Raw genomic sequence first — 14,857 nt, 5'->3', positions numbered from 1 at the left:
ATTTCATCTTTATTGTTTCTTTCTCTTTAAGTGCGTCTCGTTTTTAAGTTTTTTTTTTCTTCTTCTTTTTGTTAATCAACCGCCTACTTATGCGTAGATACGAGGAAACAATATACATAGTGTAGATACGTTTAGTGGTTAAGGCCATACTTTTTATTGCCGGACAGGTACAGTGTTTTACAAGACTGTATTCGCCCTATTCACTTTTTAACCGTTCAGCTGTAAAAGCTATGCAAATTGTCGTCGACCCACGGACGTTTGTAATACAGATTTTCAACGTTTTCAGGAAAGCATGCGTTTCAGTGATTCTCTCTCTTTTTTCTTTTACTTGGTTAAGAACGACGATCACACGCTGCTCGTAACAATTAGAAAATCAACGGTGAATTGTAGGCGTGGACGAGCGTTTGAAAAGTAACGATTCTCTGATTGTTTAGAGCAGTTTTAATTTCACACCTTTGTCCTTTGCTTGTAATTTCCCCAATTGACTGTTGGATACGTCGCGTCGCTTCGTTTATCAGGACGCGAAGAGGGGAAGGAGGAAACTGTTTTAATAACGTGTCTTTTCCCTGCCGTATACAAAGTACAAAGGAAAAATCCGAACGGTTAATCGAAGATAAGAGTCTCTTAATTAATCCGTTTCGATTGATCGCAGTATTTCGAAACGCTTCCGCTGAACTTTGAACGTTCAACGATGATTCGTTAATGCACAGCCAATTGTCTTAAAACTACAACTTATAGTTGAAATCGAGGGCAAGTTTTTGTTTTTCAAATGGTGGAAAGCTTCCTCTTGAGCGTACAGTAAGCCGCTATTCTGAAGAGCACGTAGTTGCATATCAAGACGACGATATCGATCCAGTATTTGCCTTCGTCGAACGATAGATCGGAGAGTAACATGTCAGGCATACGATAGTGGCAGTAGATCTTGGAACAACCGAGTTTCTCACGACTGAAACCGTAGACAGCTTGCACGAAACCGTGCAAAGAGTACTTGAGGTAGCTCAGATAACTCGTGTAGCACATTACAGTCGGCATATCTCTGTACAGAGCTAAAACTCCAGCTAGAGACAGCATAGCACAGGTTATAATAGCTCCTAAAAATGTCCCGTTTATAGGATTGACCAGGGTACCGATCAGAAGGCCGAAACTCTCGGCTATCATCGCTGTCATCACAGCCACAGCTATGTACATGAGAAATCTGTCGGCGTCTATTGGCTGCTGGCTCAGAAAATAAGAGGGAGAGCTGTAGATGAAGGCAAATACGACTTGCAAAGGTACACTACAGATCACCGAAGCGGCGTAGTAAGTCCTCAGCTGGTACCAATTGTTGAACCTCTCTTTCTTCAACGTCGGAAACTCCGCGGGGAACTTCAACACTGCCGGCATCATGCTGGTGTAACACAGGTACACAGCACTGACTAGGAAAAATTCCACGTTGTTGATACTCTTGCTACCGTCCTGGCCGGCGCCTCTGAACAGGAACCCCATCAGAACTCCCGTGAGCAAGTGCATCAAGAGTTTCAAGTGAGTGACTGTCCAGTCTCTGAACATCTGTGTTACGCAACGATGAAGCAACAGGAAGAATCTCTCCGTCTCCGAGGGTGGTTGGATCAGCACAGTCGCCTTGGTCACGTTTCCACCGTTCTCGAGCTCCTTCAGCTGAGAACTCTGCTGCGTGCTCGATCTCCAGGCGTCACCGACAAGCTTCACCAGCTGATCGTTGTAATCCCCGTACTCCTTGCTCACCACTTCGATCATGTAATCAGCTGGATTGTGGTACTTGGGACAGTTCAGTCCGATGCTAGCGAAATAGGCGACGGTGTTCTTCGTGGCTCCTTCGTACATGCATCGGCCGTCTGCTAGAAGGTAGACGTTGTCGAACATCTCGAAGGTAGCAGCGCTGGGTTGATGAATGGTGCAGACGATAGTTCTGCCAGCTTTGGCCAGGCTGTGCAGCAGCCTGATGCACTGATTCGAAGATAGAGAGTCGAGACCGGTGGTAGGTTCGTCCAGAAACATGACAGGCGGATTGTCGACTAATTCTAGAGCGATGCTCAGCCTCTTCTTCTGTCCACCGCTCAACTGATGACACCTGGTTCGTTTGGTTTTCACCAGATCCAAGTTCTCCAGCACGTCGTCGATCAGCATCTCCTTGGCCTTCTGACTCATGCAGTTGCCGATCTTGAGGTTCACGGCCATCCACATCGCCTCGATCACTGTGAACAGCGGGTGCAACTTGTCGTCCTGTTGTATGTAACACGAGTGCTTCCTGTACTCCTTCCACGTGTGCTTTCCCTCGTTTCCGATGTACTCGATCTCTCCCTTACACTTTTTATTGTCGAACCCAGTGAGAACGTTGAGTAAGGTGGACTTTCCAGCTCCAGACGGTCCCATTATGGCTGTAAGTTCTCCGGACTTGAAGGATCCGCTGACACCTTTGAGGATCTGCTTGGTCCTTCGAGTCGGGAAACCGTGTTGTACCTCGTAGGAGACGTTGGAGAACTCGATGTCGATCGACTGAGCCTTGGGCAGGCTCACAAGCACCATTCGTTGATACATCTCGACCCAGTGATCCGTCTGACCCGGTAGAAAGATCGTTTTCCACGGCAGAGAGCTTCTTGACCTCTCCTCCTTTTACTGGCCGGTCGAACGTCACGCGCAATCGCTCACTTATCTACGCGACTTGTTATCAACCCGGCTACAGACAGTTCCTGGCGTGCCTCTAAACGGGGTCAGTCACTCGTCCCAACAGTATTCATCGATTCTCCCCTTGAGCTTTGCACAGATCTTTCCTACGAGAGAGAGAGAGAATAGGAACTTGGACGGATTCGCATCGGTTGCGTATTCACTGATCGATTTCACGTCCGAAATCTCGCATCTCGTTCATTTCTAGACGATTCGGACATTTGAAAGGGACGGTTCTTCTCGGAGGTTCGCGACAAGTGTTCGTCATTTGTCCAAAGGCTGAACTCTGCCTCCTCTTGTCCGCTCTTCTAGATTACAGCGAGACGATAAAGGGTCCTCCTACGTCCTCGTTTCGAGCTGCGATTGCGCGCCAGACACTCGTCGTTTCGACGCTATCCTGCAAAGAACAGTTCCGCACGTTATTTATACAAAATAATAGAAATTTCTCCTGCTATTTATACCGAGAATTATCGCTGAGGAAAGGAGAAAGAAAGTGTTATCACGTCGATAGAACTGTTTCTTCTTTTTAAATTCGTTTCTATTTCCCTCGAGACTTTACAGTTCGCAATTTGTTAACGTCCCTGTATCGCTGATTCTCGTTTCCTCCCGATATTTCCATGGAATTCTCATAAATCTCCGCTGCAGCGTTCCGTTCTGTTCACCGACTTCTTATCGTTAACACACTGTTGCGCGGCCGCAACAATAAACTCGCGCAGAGTTTGGCAGCTAAACAGAACTCGTTATGTAAAATTCTTTTATTAGACCTCGGCGAATAATTACGCAAATGTCAAACAGATTCTCACGGTTGAAAGGTTTATCGAGCACAGTTCTCTCTTTGTTCGTATCTGTCGAAGGTCTGTCGCATCGGTGAATATCTTTCGCTACTCGATCGTGTCACAGAGAAGTTGTAGATCACATAGATCGTAATCGTACATTGTATAAATAGCTCGTAACAGCGATTACGCGAGTTGCACTATTACGACATATCGTTCGTTCGTGCTACCTCGTACTTCTAATCAAGTTTTTCGCGTAAATTTCGAATCGATAATGTCGTTTTTTCCTCCGGAGATAATTTCGCACATGGGTATCATAACTAAGTAATGATACCCTTTTGCCGCGATGTAAATCGGGAACGTTGCTTCGACTTTTATCACAAGTATCACATAATTACCAGATTCGTTTATTTTCCGTGATATACGATCGTTTCTATGTTTTTCTCGATCCTGGGCTATCATTACGTAGATTATTCGAGTTAATTCCCGATTCGAATTAGCCTCGTTCGCTGTGAAAATAAATACGCGCAGTATACTTAACAACGGCTGTGTTTCAGCGAAGGAGAAGCATGTAGTGATTTTCAGAATAATGAAATTGCACGTTACGTAAAACTATGATGTTCGATACGAATCATTTCACCTGTCGGACACGCGACTCTTTCCTCCGATGATTCACAGATCCCCCTCTTTCCTTATCTGTTATCATTCTTCTGTGAAATCGTCGCACAGCTATAGCGTCCTTTCTGGAAAAACGCAAATCACATCCGCCGTTTTTTCCTTTTCTATCAAACTCTGACACAATCATAATTATCCGCTCCACGTGATCAATAATTAAGTTATGCAGATCCCTCGGTCATTGCGTAAGATCGTTTTTTTTTCGCGTCTCCTTGGATCGCTCAGCTTTGTCTGTTCGCTACTCTTTCCAAACGTGTCTCGAAACGGTGTGTTTTTTTACGGTTCACGAAGCGAGATTATTCATTGCGTAACCGCAATTTGTTATTATTAACTGTTGTTAATTTCGTTGTCTCTAGTTGCGACCCGGTAACCGCAGAGAGACGCTTCTCTCCGCTTTTTTCGTGTTTGTCGCGCGATTCAACGACGATTATCCGCACTGGAGCGTGGGAATTCGTGTCGATTCCCGTCTGATCACACTCGGATTAATGGGGAAAAAGGGGGACAGTGCGTCTACGAGCGACAGCATTGGAAGCATTTGTGTGCAACATGAAAGGGAGAGAAAAAGTGGGAAGTAGATCGATGGTACATACGAAGCTCGATAAATTACTAATTAAACGGTGCACTGTAAATTAAACTCGATAGAGTTGCACGTGTTCCGAGAAAGGAGCGAGTAAACTTGAAGAGCGTAATGTAACTCATTGCGCGAAATTTGTTATGGGAACTCTGCTGCGCTAAGTATAAATAAACGAAAGAAGGAAACTGATGCGGACCGGTATTAATTGGACGTAGCGCAGGAAGTTAATTGAAGAGTTGGAAGCTGAACCTCTCAGTTTTAGTCTTGACTCGACATCATCGTTCTTCTTCCCCTGTAACTAACTACATGTTTCCATTCCAAGGAATGTCAACGGCTAGCAGATTTCCATAGAAACGACGACATCTGACTTGATACCCGACAGCTTGTTATTTTTTCCTTTCTTTCTCGTTTCATATAAAACACTTGGAATCTTTCCAGAAATAACGGAGATTCGGGCAACGTCAAAGGGAAGACACTTTACAAGTATAATTCGCGTGGATGTTAACGAGTCTACGACAAACTAGGGTCTGCGTAGTTCAACCGACTGTTTTTTTAATCCTTTAACGCGAGTTCGCTTCGTCATTTTCCTTCAGTCCTTCCATTGCGCTGTCTTTTCTATTTTATGGCCGAAATGTGAGTGACAACGTTAGAAGCAAATGGAAAACGTATTTCTATTCCCCTAGGAAATAATTCAAAAAGTAAATAATAGAGCAGAAAATTTGAAAAAATGAAATTCATAATTTTGAAAAATTTGAGCGTTGAAGAGTTAACCCTTTACTTTATAGAAACGAGGGAGACTCGTGTCTGACAAAAAGAAAAACAGTTATATCGGTAAGAAAACTAAATCTTAATATCCAATTTTCGGTACAATTTCCGAAACTGAAGATCGGCAAATTTACTTAACCGTTCGAGTCCCAAGCAGCGCGATCGCGCTGGTTAGATTTTGTGTCGAAAAGACCCTCAACTTTAAATAATCAAGTAATACATTTGGTATTTCGTTGTCATCTTTTCTTCATTTTGAAATTAAGACCGGCGTTTGTCGACGCAAAATAAGGAAAGCGCTATCGCGCCGCTTAGCTCTTTTCGCAATCAGTTAAGACAAGCGCTACTGCGCTGTTCGGCATTTTTCGATAGTGTATTTTCAACGACCCCTGCGACTCAAACGGTTAATTTGAAAAAATTAGCTTCTCTTGCTGGATACAGTACTGAAACGGAGAACCGTTCAGGAAAAGAAATCGCGCGTCAAGGGGTTAATCTAATTCCTTCGTCATTGGAGCAAACAAATTCCACCTTTCGCCTTGTTATCGATTCGACGATATTTTCACGGGCCGTTCGAACCTCGTCGCATAATTTCCACACAGTAGTGATTTACATTATTTCCATTCATTTTCATCTGATTAGCGGACACCTCGTTGGCGACATTAGGTAATGTCTTTCAGTTTCTGAATGTGAATCTTAACAAGGCTGGACAACTTCTTTTTATCACGTCGTTTCATCTTTCTTCGCCTGTGTTCGTTTCTTATTTCTTTTTATCCCGCACCGAGTTTAGAAACTGTACGTATAGTGTCTTTCTTCGTAACTCCTGGCTGTTCGATTTGCATTCGAAAATGTTTCGCCTCGAGGGAAAAGTATACAACGTGACAAATCAATTTATCTTTATAGCACGGTTATTCTTTAATTAATACTAAGTGATGCATGTAGCATTGCAACTGGACGAGTTTTTCTCTCTCTCTCTCTCTCTGCACGTGGAGGTGTTTTGCGATGTATTTTGAACATCTTTCTGTGCGTTCTTCAACTCGCCAGAGACAAATTATACCGAATATTATGCGATACACTTGAATACCACTATTCATATTTGTGCAGTTATGAGTGATTCATTCCATACGGTTTCACCCCTAATAGATCTTATCGATCGCCAGTTTCACCTACTACTCCCGCGATTTATTCAAATCTCAGCCTCTGCTTTTCTTTCTCACGGTTTACAGTTTTATGAAAATCACTCACGAGGAAGTTGATCGGTGACCCTGTGCTACCGTTAACTGATTACTAGCCGATAATTCGAAGGACTGAAGAGATGAGAAAAAACAGGAAACAGAAAAAGGATATAAGAAAAATTCCGCCACTCGATAAGGTTACACGTGGTTCGCACGTAAGCAACCGTGCTAATTCTAGTAGAGTTTAAACTGTTTCAACAGAAAAAGGATATAAGAAAAATTCCGCCACTCGATAAGGTTACACGTGGTTCGCACGTAAGACCGTTAGAAACAACCGTGCTAATTCTAGTAGAGTTTAAACTGTTTTATCGTATTCTTGAAACAGTCGATTAGGTTAAGCTGGGCAACGCAAAAACGAAGATTACATATTTCTATTCCTATCTAGCGCTTCCTTTCTTTCCTTTTTTCGCTTCGTTAGCTCGTTTGGTAAAACCGCGATCAAGTGTCTGGTCGTCCGAATCATCTTTCATTCTAGAATTCATACATAGCTACGATTCACGCGCCTTGGTTTTTCCGTAAAAAACGCATTCTCCGCACATTAATTTTGCTTAATTATACCACAATTACCGCTGTGTGACATAACTCCATTCGCCGAGTTTCGCTCAGCTCCTGTATTTGTAAGTCTATTCTGGTGAAAAACATTAACCGTGTGCATTTAAGTTGACACTTCGCTTTTCATTCGGTAAAAGAAACATAGTTTCAATACGCGCTAGTATGTAGTAGTTTGTTAAGCTTCTTAGGTAATTTTTAGGTCAGCAGCATTTGCATTGTCTACGTTGAAAACGTGAAATACGGAATATTCGAGTGACAAAGTTGAGCGGAGAACGATAAATCCACAGAAAGCGAGCGTTTTACATTCGAGCGGACAGTGGTCGAAGTGTCAACTTAAGTACCAAACGCAATCACACTGAAACTTCCATTGATCGATCGACAGATCGAGAAACTCACCGGAAAAAGAACTAGCGCACAGTAGTCCGACGCTTAGAACTTGTATGCAGCACAAGATCGTACAGACTCTACACGATTTTCTTCGCACGATGTATTTTCCACGGTGAACCGATCGTTGACCGCACGTGTCAGCGTGGAGAACACCGAGACGGAGTTCATTCGCGTCAGTCAGCTCGAAGACGCGGCGCGGACGTGAATGCGGTATCGCGAGGAGAGCTCGTGCACCGAGCAACCGACGCGCCTCTTCTAACGCGCTCCTCCCGCCGTTTACGCGATCTTCAAACCTCGCAGAACCTGTTCCCCCGTCCTTTGTCCACCTCTGTTTCTTACTTTTGTTTTTCCTCCGTTTCCTGCGTCCACGCGAACCTGCCTCAGCTTCGAAACTTCCTGAGGAATCATTTTCGAACACTTGCATCGCCTTTTTCGTTTCATTCGTTTCGTCCTTTCGTCCATTCCTATTTTATCATTCCCTTTAATTCTTTATCTCACACTTTGAGTATTCGAAGAAAAATTGATTTGATCTCGTTGTAGCATTCGTGTTAATGAGATCTATTTAAATTCTTGGAGAAAAAATCATACGACCTTGAGAAGCAGGCGGAGGATTTTTCTTTTCCTTAACCAGAAACAAAAGGATGCAGCGACGTAGATCAGTTGGAATTGGATTTTTTCTAAATTTCAAACGACTAATTTAGCTGTACGAGTTAACAGATGACTCGTTTAGTTTGTCTAATGCACGGTGCGATAAAAAGAGGCTAGAGTTCAATGTAACTCGTTGCTACAAGTTCAAGGGTTAGAGTGATTTCATTTATCCAACGGATCTCTCGCTCGTCGTCGTTCTCGCATCTTCTCAACTAACAATGTGTCCAATTAAGCCGTCTTCTATTGCATAAACGTGCACGATTTCTAAATTTCCACCTAACCTCTGCTCGTGTAACGAAACTAGAAAGACGGCTCGGTGATTTTTATTCGAATAAATTCGGATGAGTTTGAGAAACAAGCAGGAAAGCGCCTCGCGAGTACGATGAGTAAAATCGATTACAGAACGCAGATATCACTCACAATTGTAACAGCATTCGATTCTACTCTCGAGTTATTTTAGTTACGATGAAACTGGCATTGGAATAAACGAATGTAAATTACAAAAGTTTAACATAAATTTATTTAACTCCGCGTGTGCACAAGAAAGCGTTGTAATTGATAGAACTCGAGAGTGGAATAAGGAAAAGAGTACAAAAAAGACTCTTCAATTAGAGTACATTTTATCGCGGAATATTTCTTTTTTCACTTATTTCGAAAGAATTGTCGCGTTTATCGAGAGAAAACAATGTTTCGATCGACAGATTATCGACGCTTGATAACTCGTGCTCGCAAGATCTGACCGTGAAAGTGCGCAATTTCGTATTTTCCCGTTTGTTTCTTCTTCCTCCTTCTTTCACTCTTGTTTCTTATTTTTCAACGTGACATTCTGCAGCAGTGACTGCGTAGATGTTCATTTTTCAGCGTTGCTCTCCAGCCGGTTGCACTCCGCATCAAAGATTCATCGTTGGATCCAGTACAATAAGAGGCATGCATAGTTGAGTATTAAAATGGGAGAACTATTTAAACCGGCTGATTGATCGTTTCCATGTGAACGTCCTTTGTCACGAAGGTACAAAACGAGGCTGTGTATCTTTTTTCAGAAACAAGTTCAATCTCTATCGGGCTGCATCATGCTCACCTTCGTCGAATAAAGAGAGAAAAAAGAATAAATGATAAGAAGAACTCCGTGTTGATATGAATGGCGCATACCTGATCTCGCGATAGAGAAAGTAATTCTATCTGGTATTAGGTCATTAACGACTTGGGTGAATAATTGCCGGCGATGTTGACGCAACTGTTTGAAATTCTTTCGATATAATTTCTAACCTTAACTGGTTCTCTTCTCAATGTCCGTAAACTACCCTGAAAGTAAATTTCCTGTATGCAGTTCGTCATTAAGAGAAATATACGAAAATAAAACGTTAGTTTGCTTCCTCGCTGTAGAAACCAGTTCTTTAGATTTTCTCCGTTGCTCGACCGTGAACTCCACTCTACGTCGACAATTGCCCTGACGCAGAATTCTTGCATGCCTGTAGGACTAAGAGACGTACGAACGGAATAAAACGTGTCGAAGGAATTTAGAAAAGTAGAGGTTACCTTTCGACGCAGAGGTAAGCGCAGTTTACAAATTTTTCGACAGTCCAGTGTGATAAGAGTTTTCAGCAGCACGGTACTTCGGTATCTTCAGTCAGAATTAACGATTAAATTCTTTATCTTTAAGCTACTCTCACGCTGTCGAATGGTATTTAAAATTTCAGAACATTCTGAAAAAGTTGAAAAAAAATTAGAAAAGAGCGTAGGAATACTGTAGTATCTTTAGTCAAAATTATCGATTAAACTCTTTTATTTTTACGCTACTCTCACGTTATCGAACCAACGTTTTGAACATTTGAGAAAATTGAAAAATTTTCACAATTGAAAAAAATAGATAGTATGCAGCACTTGTGTTATGCAAAAAAAGTAACGCATTTCTAACCTCTTTAATTTCACGTCGCAGAGTATGTAGATCAGGTTATACGATCGGTATTGAATTATCAGTCGAATGCCAATTTTAAACTGTTGTTCTCGTAAAATTTCTTTTTATCAACGTCAATATCAGTGACAAACAACTGTGTACATACATAATTAGCAGTGCACCAGTTCAGAGTACCTTAAACTTCAAGTGCGCCGATAAAAAGCACTCGATAAATGGTAGAATATGAGAGAGATGATTTACAGGTGCAGATAATGGTCGTATTAGTATAACGTCTTGTCACATTAATATATGTGATTTCTCTGATTAAAGAAAATTCATTCTCATCGTGATGCGTTAATTCCACGATTTACGACGATACGACATACGCTATTTTCTATTGACAGTGGCGGCATTTAATCGCTGTTTAGTTTATGCAATAGTAAGCTCTTTTTTCGAATGACATCGATATCTCGCATAATTCTTACTCAACGGATACTGACATTTATTACGCATGCTTCAGACACTAACATTTCTTTTTACTAATTCCCTCCAAGTTTATTAATGCGAGTTTTATTTTTAAAATGTTCTCGTATAATTATTAACAAATTTTATCACCTTCAAAATTTTTATGGAAATCGACGGTTGCCTTGCCATTTTAAATTGTTCATAATTTAAACGGTTTTGTAAAGAGTGACGAGCAACGCGAGTGACTTTTATGGATGCTTAGTTGCGATATTTTACGTTGTGTCAGATATTAATGCATTTATACCTGCTCGCATGCAAATAACACCTTTGATCTATGTTAAAATCTGTTTGAAAAAGACACGCACGTACATCACTTTCAAAGGAATAGAGTAAAGGATGAAACGACAAATTGAATACTCGTTTATTTTTAATTACACTCATTTACGTTTTATTGTAAATTTTTTCATTTTTCAGTCACAATGCATCACTGGACGGTGGAACTTGGAAAAAATTGAACATCATTTACTTACAACGTGCGTACGTGGATTTCAACGTGAATATTCAACACAAAATCAATACGCACAATTCATATTGGCTTTAATGTATGCATAGAAAGTTGCACATCATACAGTAGCACATTTTTGCTTAATGTTTAACATAAATTAATATACAACTGTACACAGAATTACATTTCGTTACTAATATAACCTAAAACGTTTCACAATTTCATCTATTCCATACAGTCAGCTATTTCCTTCCTTTCCGTGTACCAAACTTATTTTGCACTTTTCCTAATTGTCCACAAAGTGATTCAATTAATAACATTTACCGAACAAAGATTTTAACATAGCAAGTAATTTCGGCACGCTGTCGATGTAATCTTTCGATCGTATTCATTGAGGCAATGAGTAAGACAAGGAAAGGAATAGCATTCTGACGAGGATAGCACCTACAGAAACGAGTTAGAAAAGAAGAAAAAGAGAGGGAGATAAGGACAGCAATAGCAGAGTGAGTCAGACAAGGAAAGAGATAGGAGAGCTAAGGACAGCAATAGTACAGTGAGCTAGACAAAGAAAGGTATAGCGGTAGACAAGGACAGCACTAGAGAAACGAGTTAGACAGGGAAAGATATAGGAATAGACAAGGACAGAAAAAAAAGGTGACTGGCGAAACTAACGCCATCTCGTGTCTGCTGACGGGTACTACCATTTTCTAATAGGATAACAGAATATAAACAGAGGTATTAGACAAGGAAAGCACCACTGTGCGACAAGGATAGAGAGAGAACGTTTCCTATTGGCTGGCGGGCATCTAAGTTCTACCAATCACGGGCTAAACCAAGTCGGTCGGTGAAAAATCATCAATATCTCATTAATTACGATAATTTCGTGAACTTTTAGAATTGAAGAATCAAGTGTGGACCTTTAGCAACTTTCACATATATTTTTTAGTGCTCTATACCCTTTCAATAATTAGTTATTAACAATTTTAGTACGTGATGTCGGGAACGATACCGCGTACCGTCAAGTATCTTTCCGGTTTTTCAATAATTTCACAGCTTTCTGCTAAATTCCCATGCAAATAAGTATACGCATCTGAAAGGCAACACCTTTGGCTACATTCTTCTATAATTTTTATTAACATATTCGGTCTAGTTCAAGAGTTATTAAACAGTATATGGGAGTGTTCTCTATACATCGTACTCGTGCATAGTGAACTGTTGTGAACAATTGCTAATATCTAATAAACCACACCACTTACGTACACCAAACTAATTGCAGAATATAAAGAAAAGTCCATTCTACATTCTACATGCTTAAAAGTCTACAATTTGTTACGCATTTCTATTGAAATAACGAAAATGTGTTACGCTTGAATGCGACGTATGTAAAAGGGTGTAATACCTTTCCGGTTTTTCAATAATATCAGAGCTATTTACTAAATTCTCATGCAAATTACAATATACAGAAGAAAGGTAATTCCTACAGCTACATTCTCATATAAGTTTCCTTCACATATTCCGTTTAGTTCAGGTGTTATTAAATATTATATGAGAGTGTTCTCTATACATCGCACTCGTGTATAGTGAACTGTTACAAACAATTGCTAATATCTAATCAACCCTACATCTTACGAACCCAAACTAATTATTGCATATATACATCGTTCAAAATAAGAGTAACCTCGCTTCGCGCATGGGACGTGCCTAAGGCAGTATTAGAACGTCCAAACCCCCACTTAACCGCCTACGTTTTTCTCCGTCTTACCTTCTGCTACGCTCTCCGTCTACTGTTCCAGGCGTGACGCTTTCATATACGCGGTGATACAATTAATTCTCTATTTACTTTTGTATTATCGCTGCTATCGTTAAAAGAATGTCTCTTACGACCGCATAAAGAATTCGAAGATCTATTCTGATTTTCTTCCGCACCGTTTTGTAATTCTTCAAATATTATTTATTTTTCTAATCATGCGACACTCTATGCGTTGGAAATCGTTCTTTTGTCGGATTGCTTCCCGCTCACCTTTCAATAAGTTTGTAGCTGCAATGCATAATTTCATCTCTGAAAATCTTTAATATTTTTTCTGGAACGTTCTCTGTATTAAAGTAGTTGAGGACTAACGAATAAGCTGAGACCTTTAACTCAAAAATCAAAATTTCTTATTTTTGATTCGTAACGAATGAAATTTTTACCAACATATTTGTACATATTTTTCTGATTGAAACGATACGAAACACGATATAATTTGCAGCATATTCGCTTACTTAATAAATGATAATAAGTAATAAGTAAATACGTAAATATAATCAAAATATTTCGCGAATCGCACGCGCGACACGAAGTTGCAAAAGGACAGATCGCGCTTGCAACTTTGTTGCAGGTGAATCGTTCTAGAAAAACGCGCATTGTTGCACGGCGCGCCGTTTTGCAACATTGTGACTCGCGCGGGCTCCGGAAAATTGCACATTGTTGAAAACGCGTTACCGGGTTTGCAACTTTGTTGCCGCGAGCCGCTCCCGAAAAGTGCACATTGTTGCACGACGCGCCGTTTTGCAACATTGTGACTCTCGCGGGCTCTGGAAAATTGCACATTGTTGCAAACGCGTTATCAGGTTTGCAACTTTGTTGCCGCAAGCCGTTCTCGAAAAGCGCACATTGTTGCACGACGCGCCGTTTTGCAACATTGTTCATTTTTCGCGAAAGAGTCGCGGCAACAAAGTTGCAAGCGCGATCCCCCCGTTTGCAACTTTGTGCCGCGCGCGCGATTCGCGAAAGAAGCACATTGTTGCAAAACGCGTTCTCGGGTTTGCAACTTTGTTGCCGCGAACCGTTCTCGAAAAAGGCACATTGTTGCAAAACGGCGCGTCGTGCAACATTGTGCCTTTTTCGCGGCAACAAAGTTGCAACCCCGAGAACGCGTTTTGCAACAATGTGCAATTTTCGGGAGCGACTCGCGGAAACAAAGTTGCAAAACGGCGCACCATGCAACAATGTGCGTCTCGCGAGAACGATACGCGACAACAAAGTTGCAAACTCGATAACGCGTTTGCCACAATGTGCATTCGAAAATAAAACGAGTAAACGATGTTACAAACGAGAATGACGCTTGTAACATAGTTACATTCAAGCGTAGTGCTTGTAATGATGTTTGCGTTCGAAATAACGCTTCTAATAATGTTGCAATCAGAAATAGAGATTCCAACAATGTATGCGTTCAAATATAACGCTTCAAGCAATGTTGCATTTAAAAGTAACGCGTACAACAATGTTTTGCATTCGAAATAGTGCTTCCATCGATGTTGCAACAATGTGTGCATTCAAGTTTCAAAGATGAACAGTGAAATAAAAGTATCTTGCTACTTAAAAATCACCTGAAAATAGTCTGTGAAATGCTGTAAAACAACACTGGTATAATGTAACCTTTTGTAAAATATATTTTAGCAATAATTTTACAATAAATAATTGATTTAGTGATAAATAATTGCATTTCTTCATTTTTCTCGATGTTAGAGTCCTTTCCTTGATTTCTAGGGCGTCCTGGGAGGTCCATCTGTAATTCATACAAAAAGCACATTAATTTTCCAAAGTTTTAACAAAAATTATAAACTATTTCTGACTAATCTACTGCATGCAATTGTTAATTAAACGTGAAACTAAGAAATTAAGCTGTTTCATTCAGTTAATCTAAATTATTATTTAACAAGAAACAC

At 40.7% G+C, this 14,857-nt stretch overlaps 1 pseudogene; it reads right to left on the bottom strand.

Moving 5' to 3' along the window:
* Positions 1-26: 26 nt before the first annotated feature.
* LOC108579710 lies at positions 27-7,822 on the bottom strand (annotated as a pseudogene).
* Positions 7,823-14,857: the final 7,035 nt, after the last annotated feature.

Source organism: Habropoda laboriosa, unplaced genomic scaffold, assembly GCF_001263275.1.
Source record: "Habropoda laboriosa isolate 0110345459 unplaced genomic scaffold, ASM126327v1 scaffold33, whole genome shotgun sequence".
Classification (NCBI taxonomy): Eukaryota; Metazoa; Arthropoda; class Insecta; order Hymenoptera; family Apidae; genus Habropoda; species Habropoda laboriosa.
This window is presented reverse-complemented; position numbering and strand designations above follow the sequence as displayed.